Genomic DNA, 12607 nt, shown 5'->3' with positions numbered 1-12607 from the left:
TGCGGGGCCGCCCCTCCCTTCCCTTCGCGCTCGGCCGCCGCCCTCCCGGGAGCCGCGGGGCGCGTTCCCCGGGCCTCGCCAACGCCTTGGCGCCGCCGCAGCTGCGGGGCGAGCAGGTGCGGCGTCGGCCTCCGCCTGCATTGGGAGCAGGGATGCTGGCACGTGGGCAGACCCCAGTGGGTCTGAATTTTTATACAGTCCACCACTTTGGAGGGAAAAAAGGCCACTCTCCCCGAGGAAGTCTGGGCAGTCTGTTCCGCTCTTAGATTCCATTTTCCCTCCCCTCTCTTCCCCTGCCTCCCCTCCCCTCCTGCACCGGGGAGGCGGCCACCCTCTACCGGAGAAGCGGGGGGCCTGCGTCTGCTTGTTTTGAAATCGCGACCACGGCCAGCCTACCTGATGTTGGGGGGTGGGAGGGGCGGACTGCTTTAGGATGCTGATCAGGCGCTCGGGTTTGCCCTATTGTCTTGCCTGTTTCCCCCCTTTCTTTTCTTCTCTAATCTCCACCCCCTGCCAAAAAAAAAAAAAAAAAAAAAGAAGAAGAAGAAGAAGAAGAAAAAGAAGAAAAGAGGGGGTGAGGAGAAAGAAAGAGAGAAAAAAAGAAGGGGGAAAAAACCCCAGCCCACACCCTATCAAATTCTTTTGAAAATTGTCATTTATCTTTGACACATGATTATAACCCATCTGTTTCTTTACACCCACCCTTCCCTCCTCTTGCAGTTTGTCGACTAAGATTCAACTGACTCGAAGGATCCTTATAAATACTCGAACTCAAACCTCAGTGTCCTGAATGGGCATTTTGTGCTTTCTGATTAACCCCAGATGGAGGGGTTGGGGGCATCCTGGCAGGAACAAATGATGGGGGAGGCGGCCTCCCTCCTTTCACATCCAGGGCGTGGGCCTGGTGGAGACACATGAGATGCTGAACTTGTGCAGTGAGCGATGTCCCTGTTAATGGGATTTGAAAATGTTTCATTTTAAGGGAAAAATAGTTGGTAACGTTTGAAGTGAGGGTGCTTTACACGAGTATGACCAGGGAAAATAGCTGTGAAGTTTCAGACTTGCAAGTCACTCCTCCCACTCACATATGAAGCGTGTATGTTAGAGATTTAAAAAACGGGGGTTGGCCTTTTAATATTTTACTTTATAATGTTCTACCTTCATTGTGTAAAGTGATCAGATTTTCTCAAAGCCTGTGTACCAATCTTGCCCGGACCCCCCCTCACTCACCTTCACTCCCCATCCCCCACCCCTAATAGGGCACAGTAAAAGCAAACTTTTCATTATTAGTATGAGGCCAATACATTTTGGAGAGCTACTGAGGATAAATCACTCTTTGATCCAAAATCCACCATATTTGTTGCAAGCCCTATGCTCTTTCTCATCCACCCAGTTGTCTCGCCTGATTAGAAATGTGCTTGTCACATACAAAGTGTACAACCCTGCCTGAAATGACACACTGCATGTGGTTTCTAGGCTTTGGCTGAATTTACTTCAAATATCAATATGGTGCTGGAATTAGCAAATCTCAGCTATTCTTGAGAGTTTACAGGTGATCAACTGTGTTTGTTGGCAGAGGGTTTAGAGTTAAGATTTTAAATACATATAAAAAAGACTCTGATAAATATGTGTATCACCTACCTGGTTCTCCAAGGGATTTAAGACAGTTTATAGGGATTCATAAAATACAGCAAGGCAGACTAACTTAGAAGTAGACGGAAAAGAAAAAGGAAACTAAAGGTAGAGACATAAAATTGTAATAAGAACGAGGCTAGTATAGAAATACAAGCATGTGCGGGGCAGCTCTGAACTTTCCAGCAGCTCATACACAAAGGGAAATTGACCAGCCCATGGTTCATATGTTTTATTTATTCACTGACTCATTCACTCACTTGTTCACTCAACAAACATTCACTGAGGACCTACTACACACAGGTTCTGTGCAAGGTGCTGGGAACAAAGGGGTCAAGCAGACAGAGTTGGTCTCTGCCCTGCCGACACCCACAGATGAATACAAGAAACGGACACTCACGAAGACATCGCTCAAATGAATATCTGATTACAAGTTGTGATAAGAGCTGTTCAGGAAAAGCATGAAACACAAAATATCACCTGTCCGGACATAAAAACACAAAATAAAAACTTCTTCAGAGAAGCACAATTCTTGATTCTACAAGCAGAAAGGAACTTTTTTTTCAGATATGACGCAGTGTTTGGAAAAATGTCTTCAATCATGTCCTTGTCAGACACAAGGGTGGGGTCTCCCTCTGCTGTTTTCAGAGTGCCCCTCCGTGTGAGGGAGCCTGATGTCACACCACAGGTCTCAGGCCCCTGGGCTTCTGGGGATACATGTATTTGGGAGGGTCTATGTATTCTCTGAAATTAGTGGTTTTATTTTAATGATAATCTCACCTAGTGAATAATTAAAACGTGTTCTGGATCATCTTGATGGCAACCCCCAAACCAGTGCTGGGGGCTTCGTTTGCCTCTGTATCTTCTCAGTGGGCCAGGAGCAGGCCTGGTGGCAGGGACCACAGCACAGATGGGGGAAACTGGAGCTTACATAGAGACATGTGGGGGGAGAGGTGAGTCCACACTGGGCACAAGCTCGCCTAACTCAAAAGAACAGCTCTTGACGACCACTGCTGAATAGGCAGGAAATGAAGCTCTCATGCCAATTCCACCTTCATATGGACTAAGTTGCAGCAATTTATTAGCCCAGGTGTTGCAATAAAAATGCAATGAAAAAGTTGCTGTTGCTGGTTTTAGCAATAATTGGATTAGATCTCCATTTAATGCAGATTTAGCACCGCAACACGCCCCCCCCACCGCGCCCCCGCCAAGTACTTTGCGTCCAAAGCAGTGAGACAGGCAATTTGGTGTAATGGTTAAGTGGAGCCAGGCTGCCCAACTTCAAGACCATTTTTCTACTTACTTGCTGTGAGGCTTTGGGCAAGTTACTCAACCTCTCTGTTCCTATGATAATATGCGGATAAACAATGTGGTATTGATTTCATAGTAAGATTGTGAGGATTAGAGATATTACATATGAAAAACTTGGAGCGTATATATGCTCAATAAATGTTAGTTAATACTATTTTTATTAGAGTGAAATGGCACTCTTTATACAGGTACTCCAGGATGGTTTGATACCAGAACTTTAAATTATGATATCTGATTATCTTCAAGTAGCAAACACATTTCAGAGAGTATTAAAATTGTTTTGCATTGTAGATGAGTTGTCTGCGTTAGTATGTTGAAATAAAAATTCAGATATTGGTGACGTGTAGTAACTAGACCTGAAGCTACATCTTTCCATTGTTAAACCGGAATGGTATTTTAGTTTCAACAAAACAATATTTTCTATTGCAGTAAATTAATTTTATTAACTTGGCATTTTGAAGTTGGATAGTCGCACCTATTTGCACATTCATTTCGGCATTCTAGTTGTATAAAAGCCATGAAGTGTCAGTATTTAGAGCTGGTCTTTATGAGTGTACATATTTAATTTTTTATATTTTATATTTTAATTTTAATTTATATTTTAATAAAAGGGACTTAGGTCAACTCTTGGTCCATGAGATTTTTTTTTCCTTAAAAGGAGATTTCTATATAGTTCAAGCATTTTGAATTGCGTACAAGGATAGACCCAAGATTCTTAGAAAAGAATTTTGAATCTCTAGGAGATTGCAGCCCCAAATTTGATTTTATATAGTTTTAGCTTGACTGCCACAGTTTTAGTCTGAAAGAATTTTTTTCCTCTGTCTTCAACAATAGCAGCGAAATCCCCTAGACTCAGAGAGCACCTATAGAATGGCAGCATTCCAGCAAAAGTTCATTCTGGCCTATCTTCCAGGATAAACTCCAAATGAAAGGTTTGCCGGCACTATTTGAAGGAAGTGAAAAGAAAGACTGTTCTCTGTGGAGGAAAATGTTTGAATGTACGGATTAAAACAAGTTTGCTGATTACGTTGTTATGTTTTAAAATTTTCTTTGTTACCTAGGTGATCTGTCAAAGATTACAAGAAATGTGGTGGTGTCCCACTATAATCATATTTTTGACAGCTTTGCTCTGGATATACACATATCATAGACATATGCATTTATACAGACAAACACACACACACACACACAGACACCCAGGGGTATAGGTGATGGTGTGTTACTTAGGACCCTGGTTGCCCAGGACTGATGGGTTTCTGGGGCTGGGGGACTTACAGTGCTAACACCAGGACAGTGCCAGGCAAAGGATGACAGATCTATTTTAGTTTCAGAGAACAGGGAGAGAACAAACAACGGGCCCAGATTCTTTAGGGACTTTTGGGAAAATATGGTACAGATGGTGCCAATCAACATCAGCCAGCCTACGATTCAATAAGGAACCCTCCTGGGAAGAGGCAGGCATATCCTCCCAGTTGAGCCCTAATCCTCAGGCTGAGTGCACCAGCCTGGATGCGCTGTGCTGTGGTCGGGGAGAGGGTGGGGGTGCAAATCAGAGGCTCCAGGAACTCCATCAGCACCTTCCACCTTGAGTGACTGGACCCCAGATCTTGACATGTACCAAGGGAGCTCCCAGTAAATCTTCAAACACATCAGTTCACATCAACCCAATAGTTGCAGCTAAAAATAAAGATACGTAAGTACCTAAATAAATGCCACTTGGCCCAGCAGTAAATATCCCTAACATGTTTAATCTGACACAGGACCTCAACCCTTAAGCAACCGGGGCAGGACCTGGAGGCCTGGGAATTTAGGATGTGGGTGCCGGAAAGCACGTTTATTTCAGTGTCCTGTAGGATATCTGGAAAGGTCTTCCTTGGGCCCAGCCTTGAAGTGGCTGGAAAAAACGTATCAAGTCAAATAGCAAATTCCTCCGACTTCTGTGAATGGCAGCTCTGAGGACCATTTGACACCCTTCACCCCATCCCCCCACCCAGATGGCTGACTGGACCACGCATGGACCTGTGAATCTCACCTGGACTTGGAATCTCAGGGCTGGTAGCCAGATTAGGTCAACGAGGGGAGGGGTCAGGGCGAGGAGAGATCGTGGGTCATCCCCTACTCCCCTCACCAATTTGGAGGTGGCTACAGTGATTCGAGTTCTGGTCTCTCCATGAAACCCAGCTGGACTTTGTGCCCTTTGTTGATGAAGTTGCCCGCCATCCTGCTGGTCTAGTTTGCTTGGTTGGGTTTCTGTTGCATACAGCCATGCGGTCTGGCTAGAACTCTGGCTGACTCCAGAACTTCCCACTTCACTCTCCTACATCGAGCCCGACCTCCCTCCATCCATCTGCGGTGATCTTTCTGAAACAAAAATCGAATCTTGTCACTCCTCTGCCCTCAGGATAAAGCCCAAACCTTTTCCTTACCTTTATTGCTTCACATCTTCTTCCTTCACACCCTACTCCTTGATGGGCTGGACCATCTTTCCGGGCAAGCCCTTCTCCACCCCTCCCTTACCTTTCAGTCTCTCCTCCACTTTATATGCTTGACCATGAATTTTTGTATGCCAAGTTGCTTCTTTTAGAAAGCCCACCGAATAGACAAACTTCTAGCAAGCCTAATTTAAAGAAAAAAGGAAAAAATAACAATACTAGAAATGATATATGGAACAAAGGGGAGGAAATGAGATTTGAAATCATAAGAACATGATGCGTTTATTTTATCCTAACATCTGTGACAATCTTGATGAAATGGACAGTTTTCACAGAAAATGTGAACTACCAATATTTACTCCAGAAATCAAATGTCATATTCCTGGATGGGCAGAATCGATGTTACAAAAATGTCAGTTCCTCACAGATTCTGCCGTGCGGATGGCAGTCTTCCTAGTACCCAGAAGTGATGCAGATTTGCTCCTATTTTTATATTCCCGCAGTCATTTTCTGTGGAATTTTGAAAGGGGTAGTTAACTACGTATGCTCAATTGCGAATCATTTTATTGAAGGGAAAGCCAGTATATGTGCATTTAAGTGTCATTTATAAATTGGTCTTCCCGAAGAACAAATGAAGTTATTCAACTTTGAAATGCATGGAGACTTTACAAAGACAGAATTTCATTTAACAGACATGATTTTCCACCCATATTATTTTACTGAGCATGGATTTCATCGTGTTTGCTTTCTTTCAGCATGGAGCCCATATAAAGATCTCTTGGTTTTTGCTTCTGAAAATCTATGGTGAAAAGACGCTAGAAAAGTGAGGGCAGGTCGCGTTCTTTCCCCCTTTTACTTGTGTCTGGTAGCAACAGAATGGGTATCTCAGCATTCCTTTATTTAGAACTCACTCTTCTTCCCTCTTAGCACCACATTTCTCTTGGATCCTCCCAACACCCTCATTTGTGTCCTAAATTAGCTACATCTGTTACCATAGTTCTGCAGCACCCAGCTTAACCCATTCCATGCTTGCTACGCCCGTATTATGCTTGAGACTTCCTTTCTTGTATTTCATAAAACATACCGTTATTTTTCCTTCTTTGTCACCTACCCCGCAATTTTTATTATTGTCAAGGCAATGCCTGTGTATAATTAATAAATCAAATAGGACTGAAGGGCTTCTAATAGAAAGCAACAATTCCAAATCCTTTAGCCACAGGCAAACCCATTTTAGCTGTGTTTTCTGTTCTGCTCGAGTTACCTCTGTAGCTCAAAATAATACGCAGGTGCTGCTGTTTCTGAATTGATCAGCTTCAATCATCAGCTAGTGACTTTCAGCCGTGAAACTCAAGGATGTAGTTTATTTACACCACACCTGCATCTCCTCCTGCCTTTCTTCTGGTCATCCGTGCCACTCCAGGCGATGCATTTATTAAAACCAGATTTCTCATTCCATGGACTGTTGGTTGGGTTACTTGACTGTCTACTCTGTAAGATAAGGCTGTTACCACCGCTCCTCCTCCTTTCTAGCAGTATGTTTACTTTTGCATTATAAAAATTAATGAAGTATTCATTGTGTCCCATAGCCATAGTGGGTTTCTATGATTTGTCTATAAGGTAATTCTAAAAGATGAAAACTCCTTTTTAAAAAAAATTGAAGTGTAGTCAGTTTTAATGTGTCAATTTCTGGTGTACAGCATCATGTTTCAGTCATACATGTACATACATATATTCCTTTTCAGATTCCTTTTCATTATAGGTTACTGTGAGGTATTGAATATGGTTCCCTGTGCTATAAGAAGAAATTTGTTTTTTTTTTTTATCTATTTATATATAGTAGTTAATATTTACAAGTCTCGAATTGCCAATTTATTCCTTCCCACTTCCTTTCCCCCTGGTAACCATCAGTTTGTTTACTATGTCTGGTGAGTCTGTTTTTGTTTTGTAGATAAGTTCATTAGTGTCTTTTTTAAAAGATGAAAACTCTTAAAGTGTTGATTATCTGACTGGGTCGATACTGTTCTCTGCACGATAAGGAACATGCTAGGATTTCAGATCCTTTTCAGGGGCTCCAATATCTCCACCCGGGGACCACCAAGTGGAAGATGCTTCCCGGGTGAAGTTCAAATGGCTTCTGTTACCTTGGGGGCACCCGCACCATCATGGCTGCTCTCGTTCACCCCCTGCAGTGTGCACAGTTTCTCCAAGAAGACTCACCCAGAGGTCAAGTTGATGAATTCAGAAACAGTAGTATATGCACACTATTTTGAGATACGGAGGTAGCTACAGCAGGGTGCCTGGCTGTGAACCCCTGTATGTAGGGGGGCGGTGGTGGTGGGCAGGGTCCACTGCTCCATATAGACACTGCAACTTGTGCCCTTGTGTTCAGTTTCTTTTTTAATTCCTGCCCTCCCTAAAACCTGCCATCTCAGAGTCCAGGACATTTTTAGGGCTCTAGACAGATCATCTGCCTCCTTGGCTCCGGCATTCTCTGTCTAAAATCTAGACTGAGGCTTCTTTTGCTTTCAAACTTTAGTCACCAGTTCCCCATCTGTTTTTTTTGTTTTGGTTTTTTTTTTTTTTTTTGGTCCTCCAGAAACTTGTTAAAATTGCTTCTCTCTTAATGATCTGCTTTTACTTAGTCATTGTGGGAGTATGTATTTTTATCGCCTCATGATCAATTTAATGGAGTCTAAAAAGAAAGAAACATGGTGGTAGTTGAGATTAGGCCTGCCAGCTTGAATTAGGAGCCAAAAACATTAACTTTCAATCAAGCCATGCACGGCAGTGATAAAACAAACTACTGGCATGGCCAGGATTTAAATTCAAACCCTAGTGAGGTTTACTTTTCTGTTGCGAAAATGCCTTCAAATAAGTGTAGTACCTGTCAACTCAATTCCAGTATCTTCTCCCATCTAGAACAGTCCAGAAACATTGAAACATTCTTCTGCCCCCACTCAAAGGTCATCGACTTTTAGTTCACATAGATTTTAATAAGCTGAATTGTTCCCCTTTAGAGACTCCAGAAAAGTGGAAGTGGCAAATTAGAAGGATGAATTTGGCTAGTATTCTAAAAGAGATTGGGATAAAATGAAAATTAAGGCAAGATGCATACTTCTCCTAGGAACCCGGGTCACAGATGCCGGCCAAGTGCTGTGGGAGATCATTTGTCAGGGTTGCCAGTACATTCGATTTAGACCCAGAAAGTAAGGAACTAACAGAGTATATTCTCACGGGGGAAAGGCTGCTGGCTTTTTTTTTTTTTTTTAACCTGGATGAGAAGGAAGGATTTGTGAGCGCCAAAGGTTCTTTATCGCGGAAGTAAATCTGGAGTTATGATGCACAAGAAATTTTAGTTGCCTCTATGTTTCCATCTAATTTGGAGATTATTGCTCATTTTTCAGCCTTAGCAACAATCATTAAGACTGAGAACAGTTTTAGGGTTCCTGCTTCATATATCTCGACTTTGTTGAAATGACAGCCTATAAAATCATTGCCAGCTTTGAAGCCATTATTTGTTACATTTAGTTCTGAAATGAAGAAACATCAAGTTAAGGATGTCAAAGAATTAAAATCTCCTTTTCAAAGTCTATTTATGGGTGAAATGATACAATGTCTGAGATTGGTCTCCAAAGAATCTTTTTTATCGGGGAATTATTAGGCTTGGAGGTGAATTAATATGGACCATGAGTTGCCAATTGTTGAGACTGAGTTTAATCTATCATCTAAACTGGCACATTTTAGAGTGAAAGGAAGTGCTGTTAATAATTACATTGGAACAAGAGGTCTGACTTGGACTCTTCGGGGCAAAGTAAAATCTGCTCTGAAGCTAAGTGATGGGAACTTGGGGTTCCTTACGGTGTGCTCTCTAATTCTGAATATTTCCCAATTTTTCCATAATTAAAGGATGTCTACCGTTTTGTACTATTTGCTGTTTTATTAAAATTGGAGTCTTTCGTCTTAACCATGATGTTAAACATTAGTCAACTTCTAACACAAAATGAAAATAACTAGTGAATACTGTTAAGTGACAAATCTATTAAGTTGACTTATAATAAATGGAACAAAAATCCATAAATTCTGCAACTGGGCCCCCCAGGCAGCAATATGTAATTAACACGGCAATGTTACAAGCAGGACCATACCTTCAGTTGTGCAAGGGAGCCTTGTTTTTATTGCTGTGAGTTGGGCTCATCAGGATGGACAGATGCAGCCCCAGAAAGGTCAAGTCCGCTGGGCAACGAGGAGCAGAGCCAAGAAAGCGGGGCTTTGATTTGTAGAGCGAGTCTATGGGCTGATCCGTAATTATCTTGGTGTTTCTCCTGTTTGAGGTTCTCCATTACCTTTTACCTGCTAAAATGCTCTTTCAAAATTATTCCGATTTTGAGAAGAAGGTCTCCATTCCTGCTTTGGAATCCCCACAGCACAGCACAGCACTGCACAGTTTAGTGAAGTGTTTACTGCCACACTTGTCAGGTGGTGCGGGTGAGGCACTGGGACAAGGCAGCAAGGCTGGGCTCTGCCTCTCAGGATGTCAGTCACTTTGATTCTGCCAATCAGAGGGCCCAGGTGGTCGTGGATTTGGAGGTCCTTTGTGCCCCATTCAAGGAGGGGCTCAAATGGATGCCTTTCCAGCTCCCAGATGGCAACTTGAAAGGAGCCCAGGAGTACCAGGCAAAGGACTGCCGTATGTGGGTTCTCTCAAGGCTAGAGGGCTGCTCCTGTAGGGTCAGAAGCCAGTTCTTTAAAAATGATTCGTTCTGATGCTGTTTGTCTTGCTGGTGTTATTTACTATTGTGTCCCCCATTATTATACAGAAGGTCACATTTTAATTTATTGTGCTTTTAAATAATTTAATCTATTTTTTATTGTGCTTTCTTAAAAAGTCAAGTTTATTAAGATATTGTGTGTTATATTTATCATATACTATATATATAGTGAAATTCATCTTCCTTAGATGTATGTAGTTCTATGAATTTTGACAAATACATACAGTCATGTAACCACCACCACAGTCAAAATAGAAAAACGTTCCCTCATGCCCCTTTGAAGTGAATCTTCTTCCTCCACCCACAGCCCCTAACAACCACCCGTCTGTTTTTGGTTCTGCCCTTTTCAGAATGTCATATAAATGGGATCATACAGTGTAGCCTTTTGCATCTGATTTCTTTCACTTTGCATAATGTTTTTGAGATTCATCCATGTTGTTACAAATATTAATAATCTGTTCTTTTGATTGCCGAGTAATATTCCTTTGGATGGGTGTACCACAATTTGTTTAGCCATTCATCCATTAAAGGACATTTGGTTTGTTTCCAGTTTTTAATGATTGTGAATGAAGCCACTGTATATATTGGCCTACAGGTTTCTGTGTAAACACAAGATTTCAATTCTGTTGGGTAAATGCCTCAGAGTGGGATTGCAGTGTGGTGTGGTAAGTGTCTGCTTAACTTTATAAGAAACTGCCAAATGGTTTCCAAAATGACAGTACCATTTTGCATTCCCACCAGCAATGTTGCTCTTTAAAAAAATTTTTATCTATCACGATAGGTGTGGAGTAGCATCTCATTGTGTTGTTTTTTTTAATTTAAAAAAATATTTTATTTACTTATTTATTTTTTAGGGGGAAGTAATTAGGTCTGTTTGTTAATTTATTTATTATTAGTTAGGTTTTTTTTTTTTTTAATGGAGGTACTGGCGATTGAACCCAAGACCTCGTGCAGGCTAAGCATACACTCTACCACTTGAGTTATACCCTGCCCCCTCATTGTGTGTTTAATTTGCATTTCCCTAATGATCAATGCTGCTGAGCATCTTTTCATCTGCTTAAATGCCACAGTATCTCTTTTTTGTTGTTTCCTGTCTTTTAAATGTCAGCAAGGCTCTGCCATCTAAGGTAAACAGGGAAAGGATGTTGCCTTAGTCTCAAAGAGGGAGCAGACGCAGAGCAGGGGGAGTGGAATGGGAGAGGTGGGGAGAGTCGCTCGGAGGAAGGTGGTGTGGGAGCCAAGGTGCTTCCCTCCTGCACTGGCTGCTTCTGCAGCTCTTCTCTGGAGGATGTTGTGGTTTGTATTAGGAGGGGCTGCTCCCTTGGGGAAGGAGAGAGGAAGAGAGGAAGACAGCTATAATATTGATTCCATTTTTTAAATTTGCTTACTCCAAGTTCTGGTCTTTATACTTTTAGTTCTGTAAATGTCTCTTTAAAATAGATAACTGTGGCTCAGATAAGCAGCCCTACTGTTGATTTTAGGGGGAGGGGAAAGAAGAGTTAAATAAAAGATCTTCAAGAAAATGTGTATTTAAATTTGTTTGATGTAGGGACTTGAAGACATTTGTATACCTATGTTAATAGCATTATTCATATTAGCTAAAATGTGGAAGCAACCCAAGTGCCCATCAATGGATGAAGGAACAAGGAAAATGGGATATATACATACAATGGAATAATATTCAGCCCTAAAAGAAAGGAAATTCTGACATATACTACAACATGGGTGAACCTTGGAGACATACACTAAGTGAAATAAACCAATCACAGAAAGACAAATATTATATGACTGCATTTACACGAGGTACCGAGAGCAGTCAAAGTCACAGAGACAGAAAGTAGAATGGTGGTGGCGGGGGCTGGGTGAGGGGAATGGATGGTTAGTGTTTAATGGCTATAGAATTTCAGTTTTACAAGATGAAGAGAGTTATGGAGTGGATGGTGGTGATGGTTGCACAACATTATGAATATATTTAATACCACTGAACTATAGTCTTAAAAATGGTTAAGATGGTAAATTTTCTGTGTATTTTACAGCAATAATTTTTCTTTTACTGTGATTGAGGTGTATTAGCAACAATGAGTAATTTATCCCAGTGGTTGGTAAATTTGTATGGTTTAACTATGAATATCCGTCAGTGGACAAGGGTTTGCTGAACACCCTGTATGTGCGGCTACTGTGCCGGGTGCTGGGAATGCCGCCATGAACTAGGAGGTCTCACTCTGGGAAGGAGAGAAAGATCCTAAACGTGCAAATGAACGAGGTGCCAGGCACTGATACTTGTTACGCAGAAGATAAATGCTGAGGAGGCTGCTTTAGCCAGAGTGGCCAGGAAAGTCCTCTCTGGGGAGATGACATTGAGCTGACTCATGTGGGTTAGTGGGATTGGGTCGGAGGGTGAGGTGGTGCTGACTGCACACATTTCGTTATGCTATTCGAGATGACACGATTGGCTGAGAGTAG

General features: G+C 42.0%; 1 protein-coding gene across 1 annotated transcript in view; it reads left to right on the top strand.

Annotated features, from left to right (window-relative positions):
* ADD2 (adducin 2) overlaps window positions 1-12607 on the top strand; it is a 95883-nt gene that overhangs the window by 681 nt on the left and 82595 nt on the right. The gene's annotated exons all lie outside the window — the stretch shown is intronic.

The sequence above is a fragment of the Camelus bactrianus genome, chromosome 15, assembly GCF_048773025.1.
Source record: "Camelus bactrianus isolate YW-2024 breed Bactrian camel chromosome 15, ASM4877302v1, whole genome shotgun sequence".
Classification (NCBI taxonomy): Eukaryota; Metazoa; Chordata; class Mammalia; order Artiodactyla; family Camelidae; genus Camelus; species Camelus bactrianus.
The sequence above is the reverse complement of the archived record's forward strand: the minus strand, read 5'-3'. Positions and strand labels throughout refer to the sequence as shown.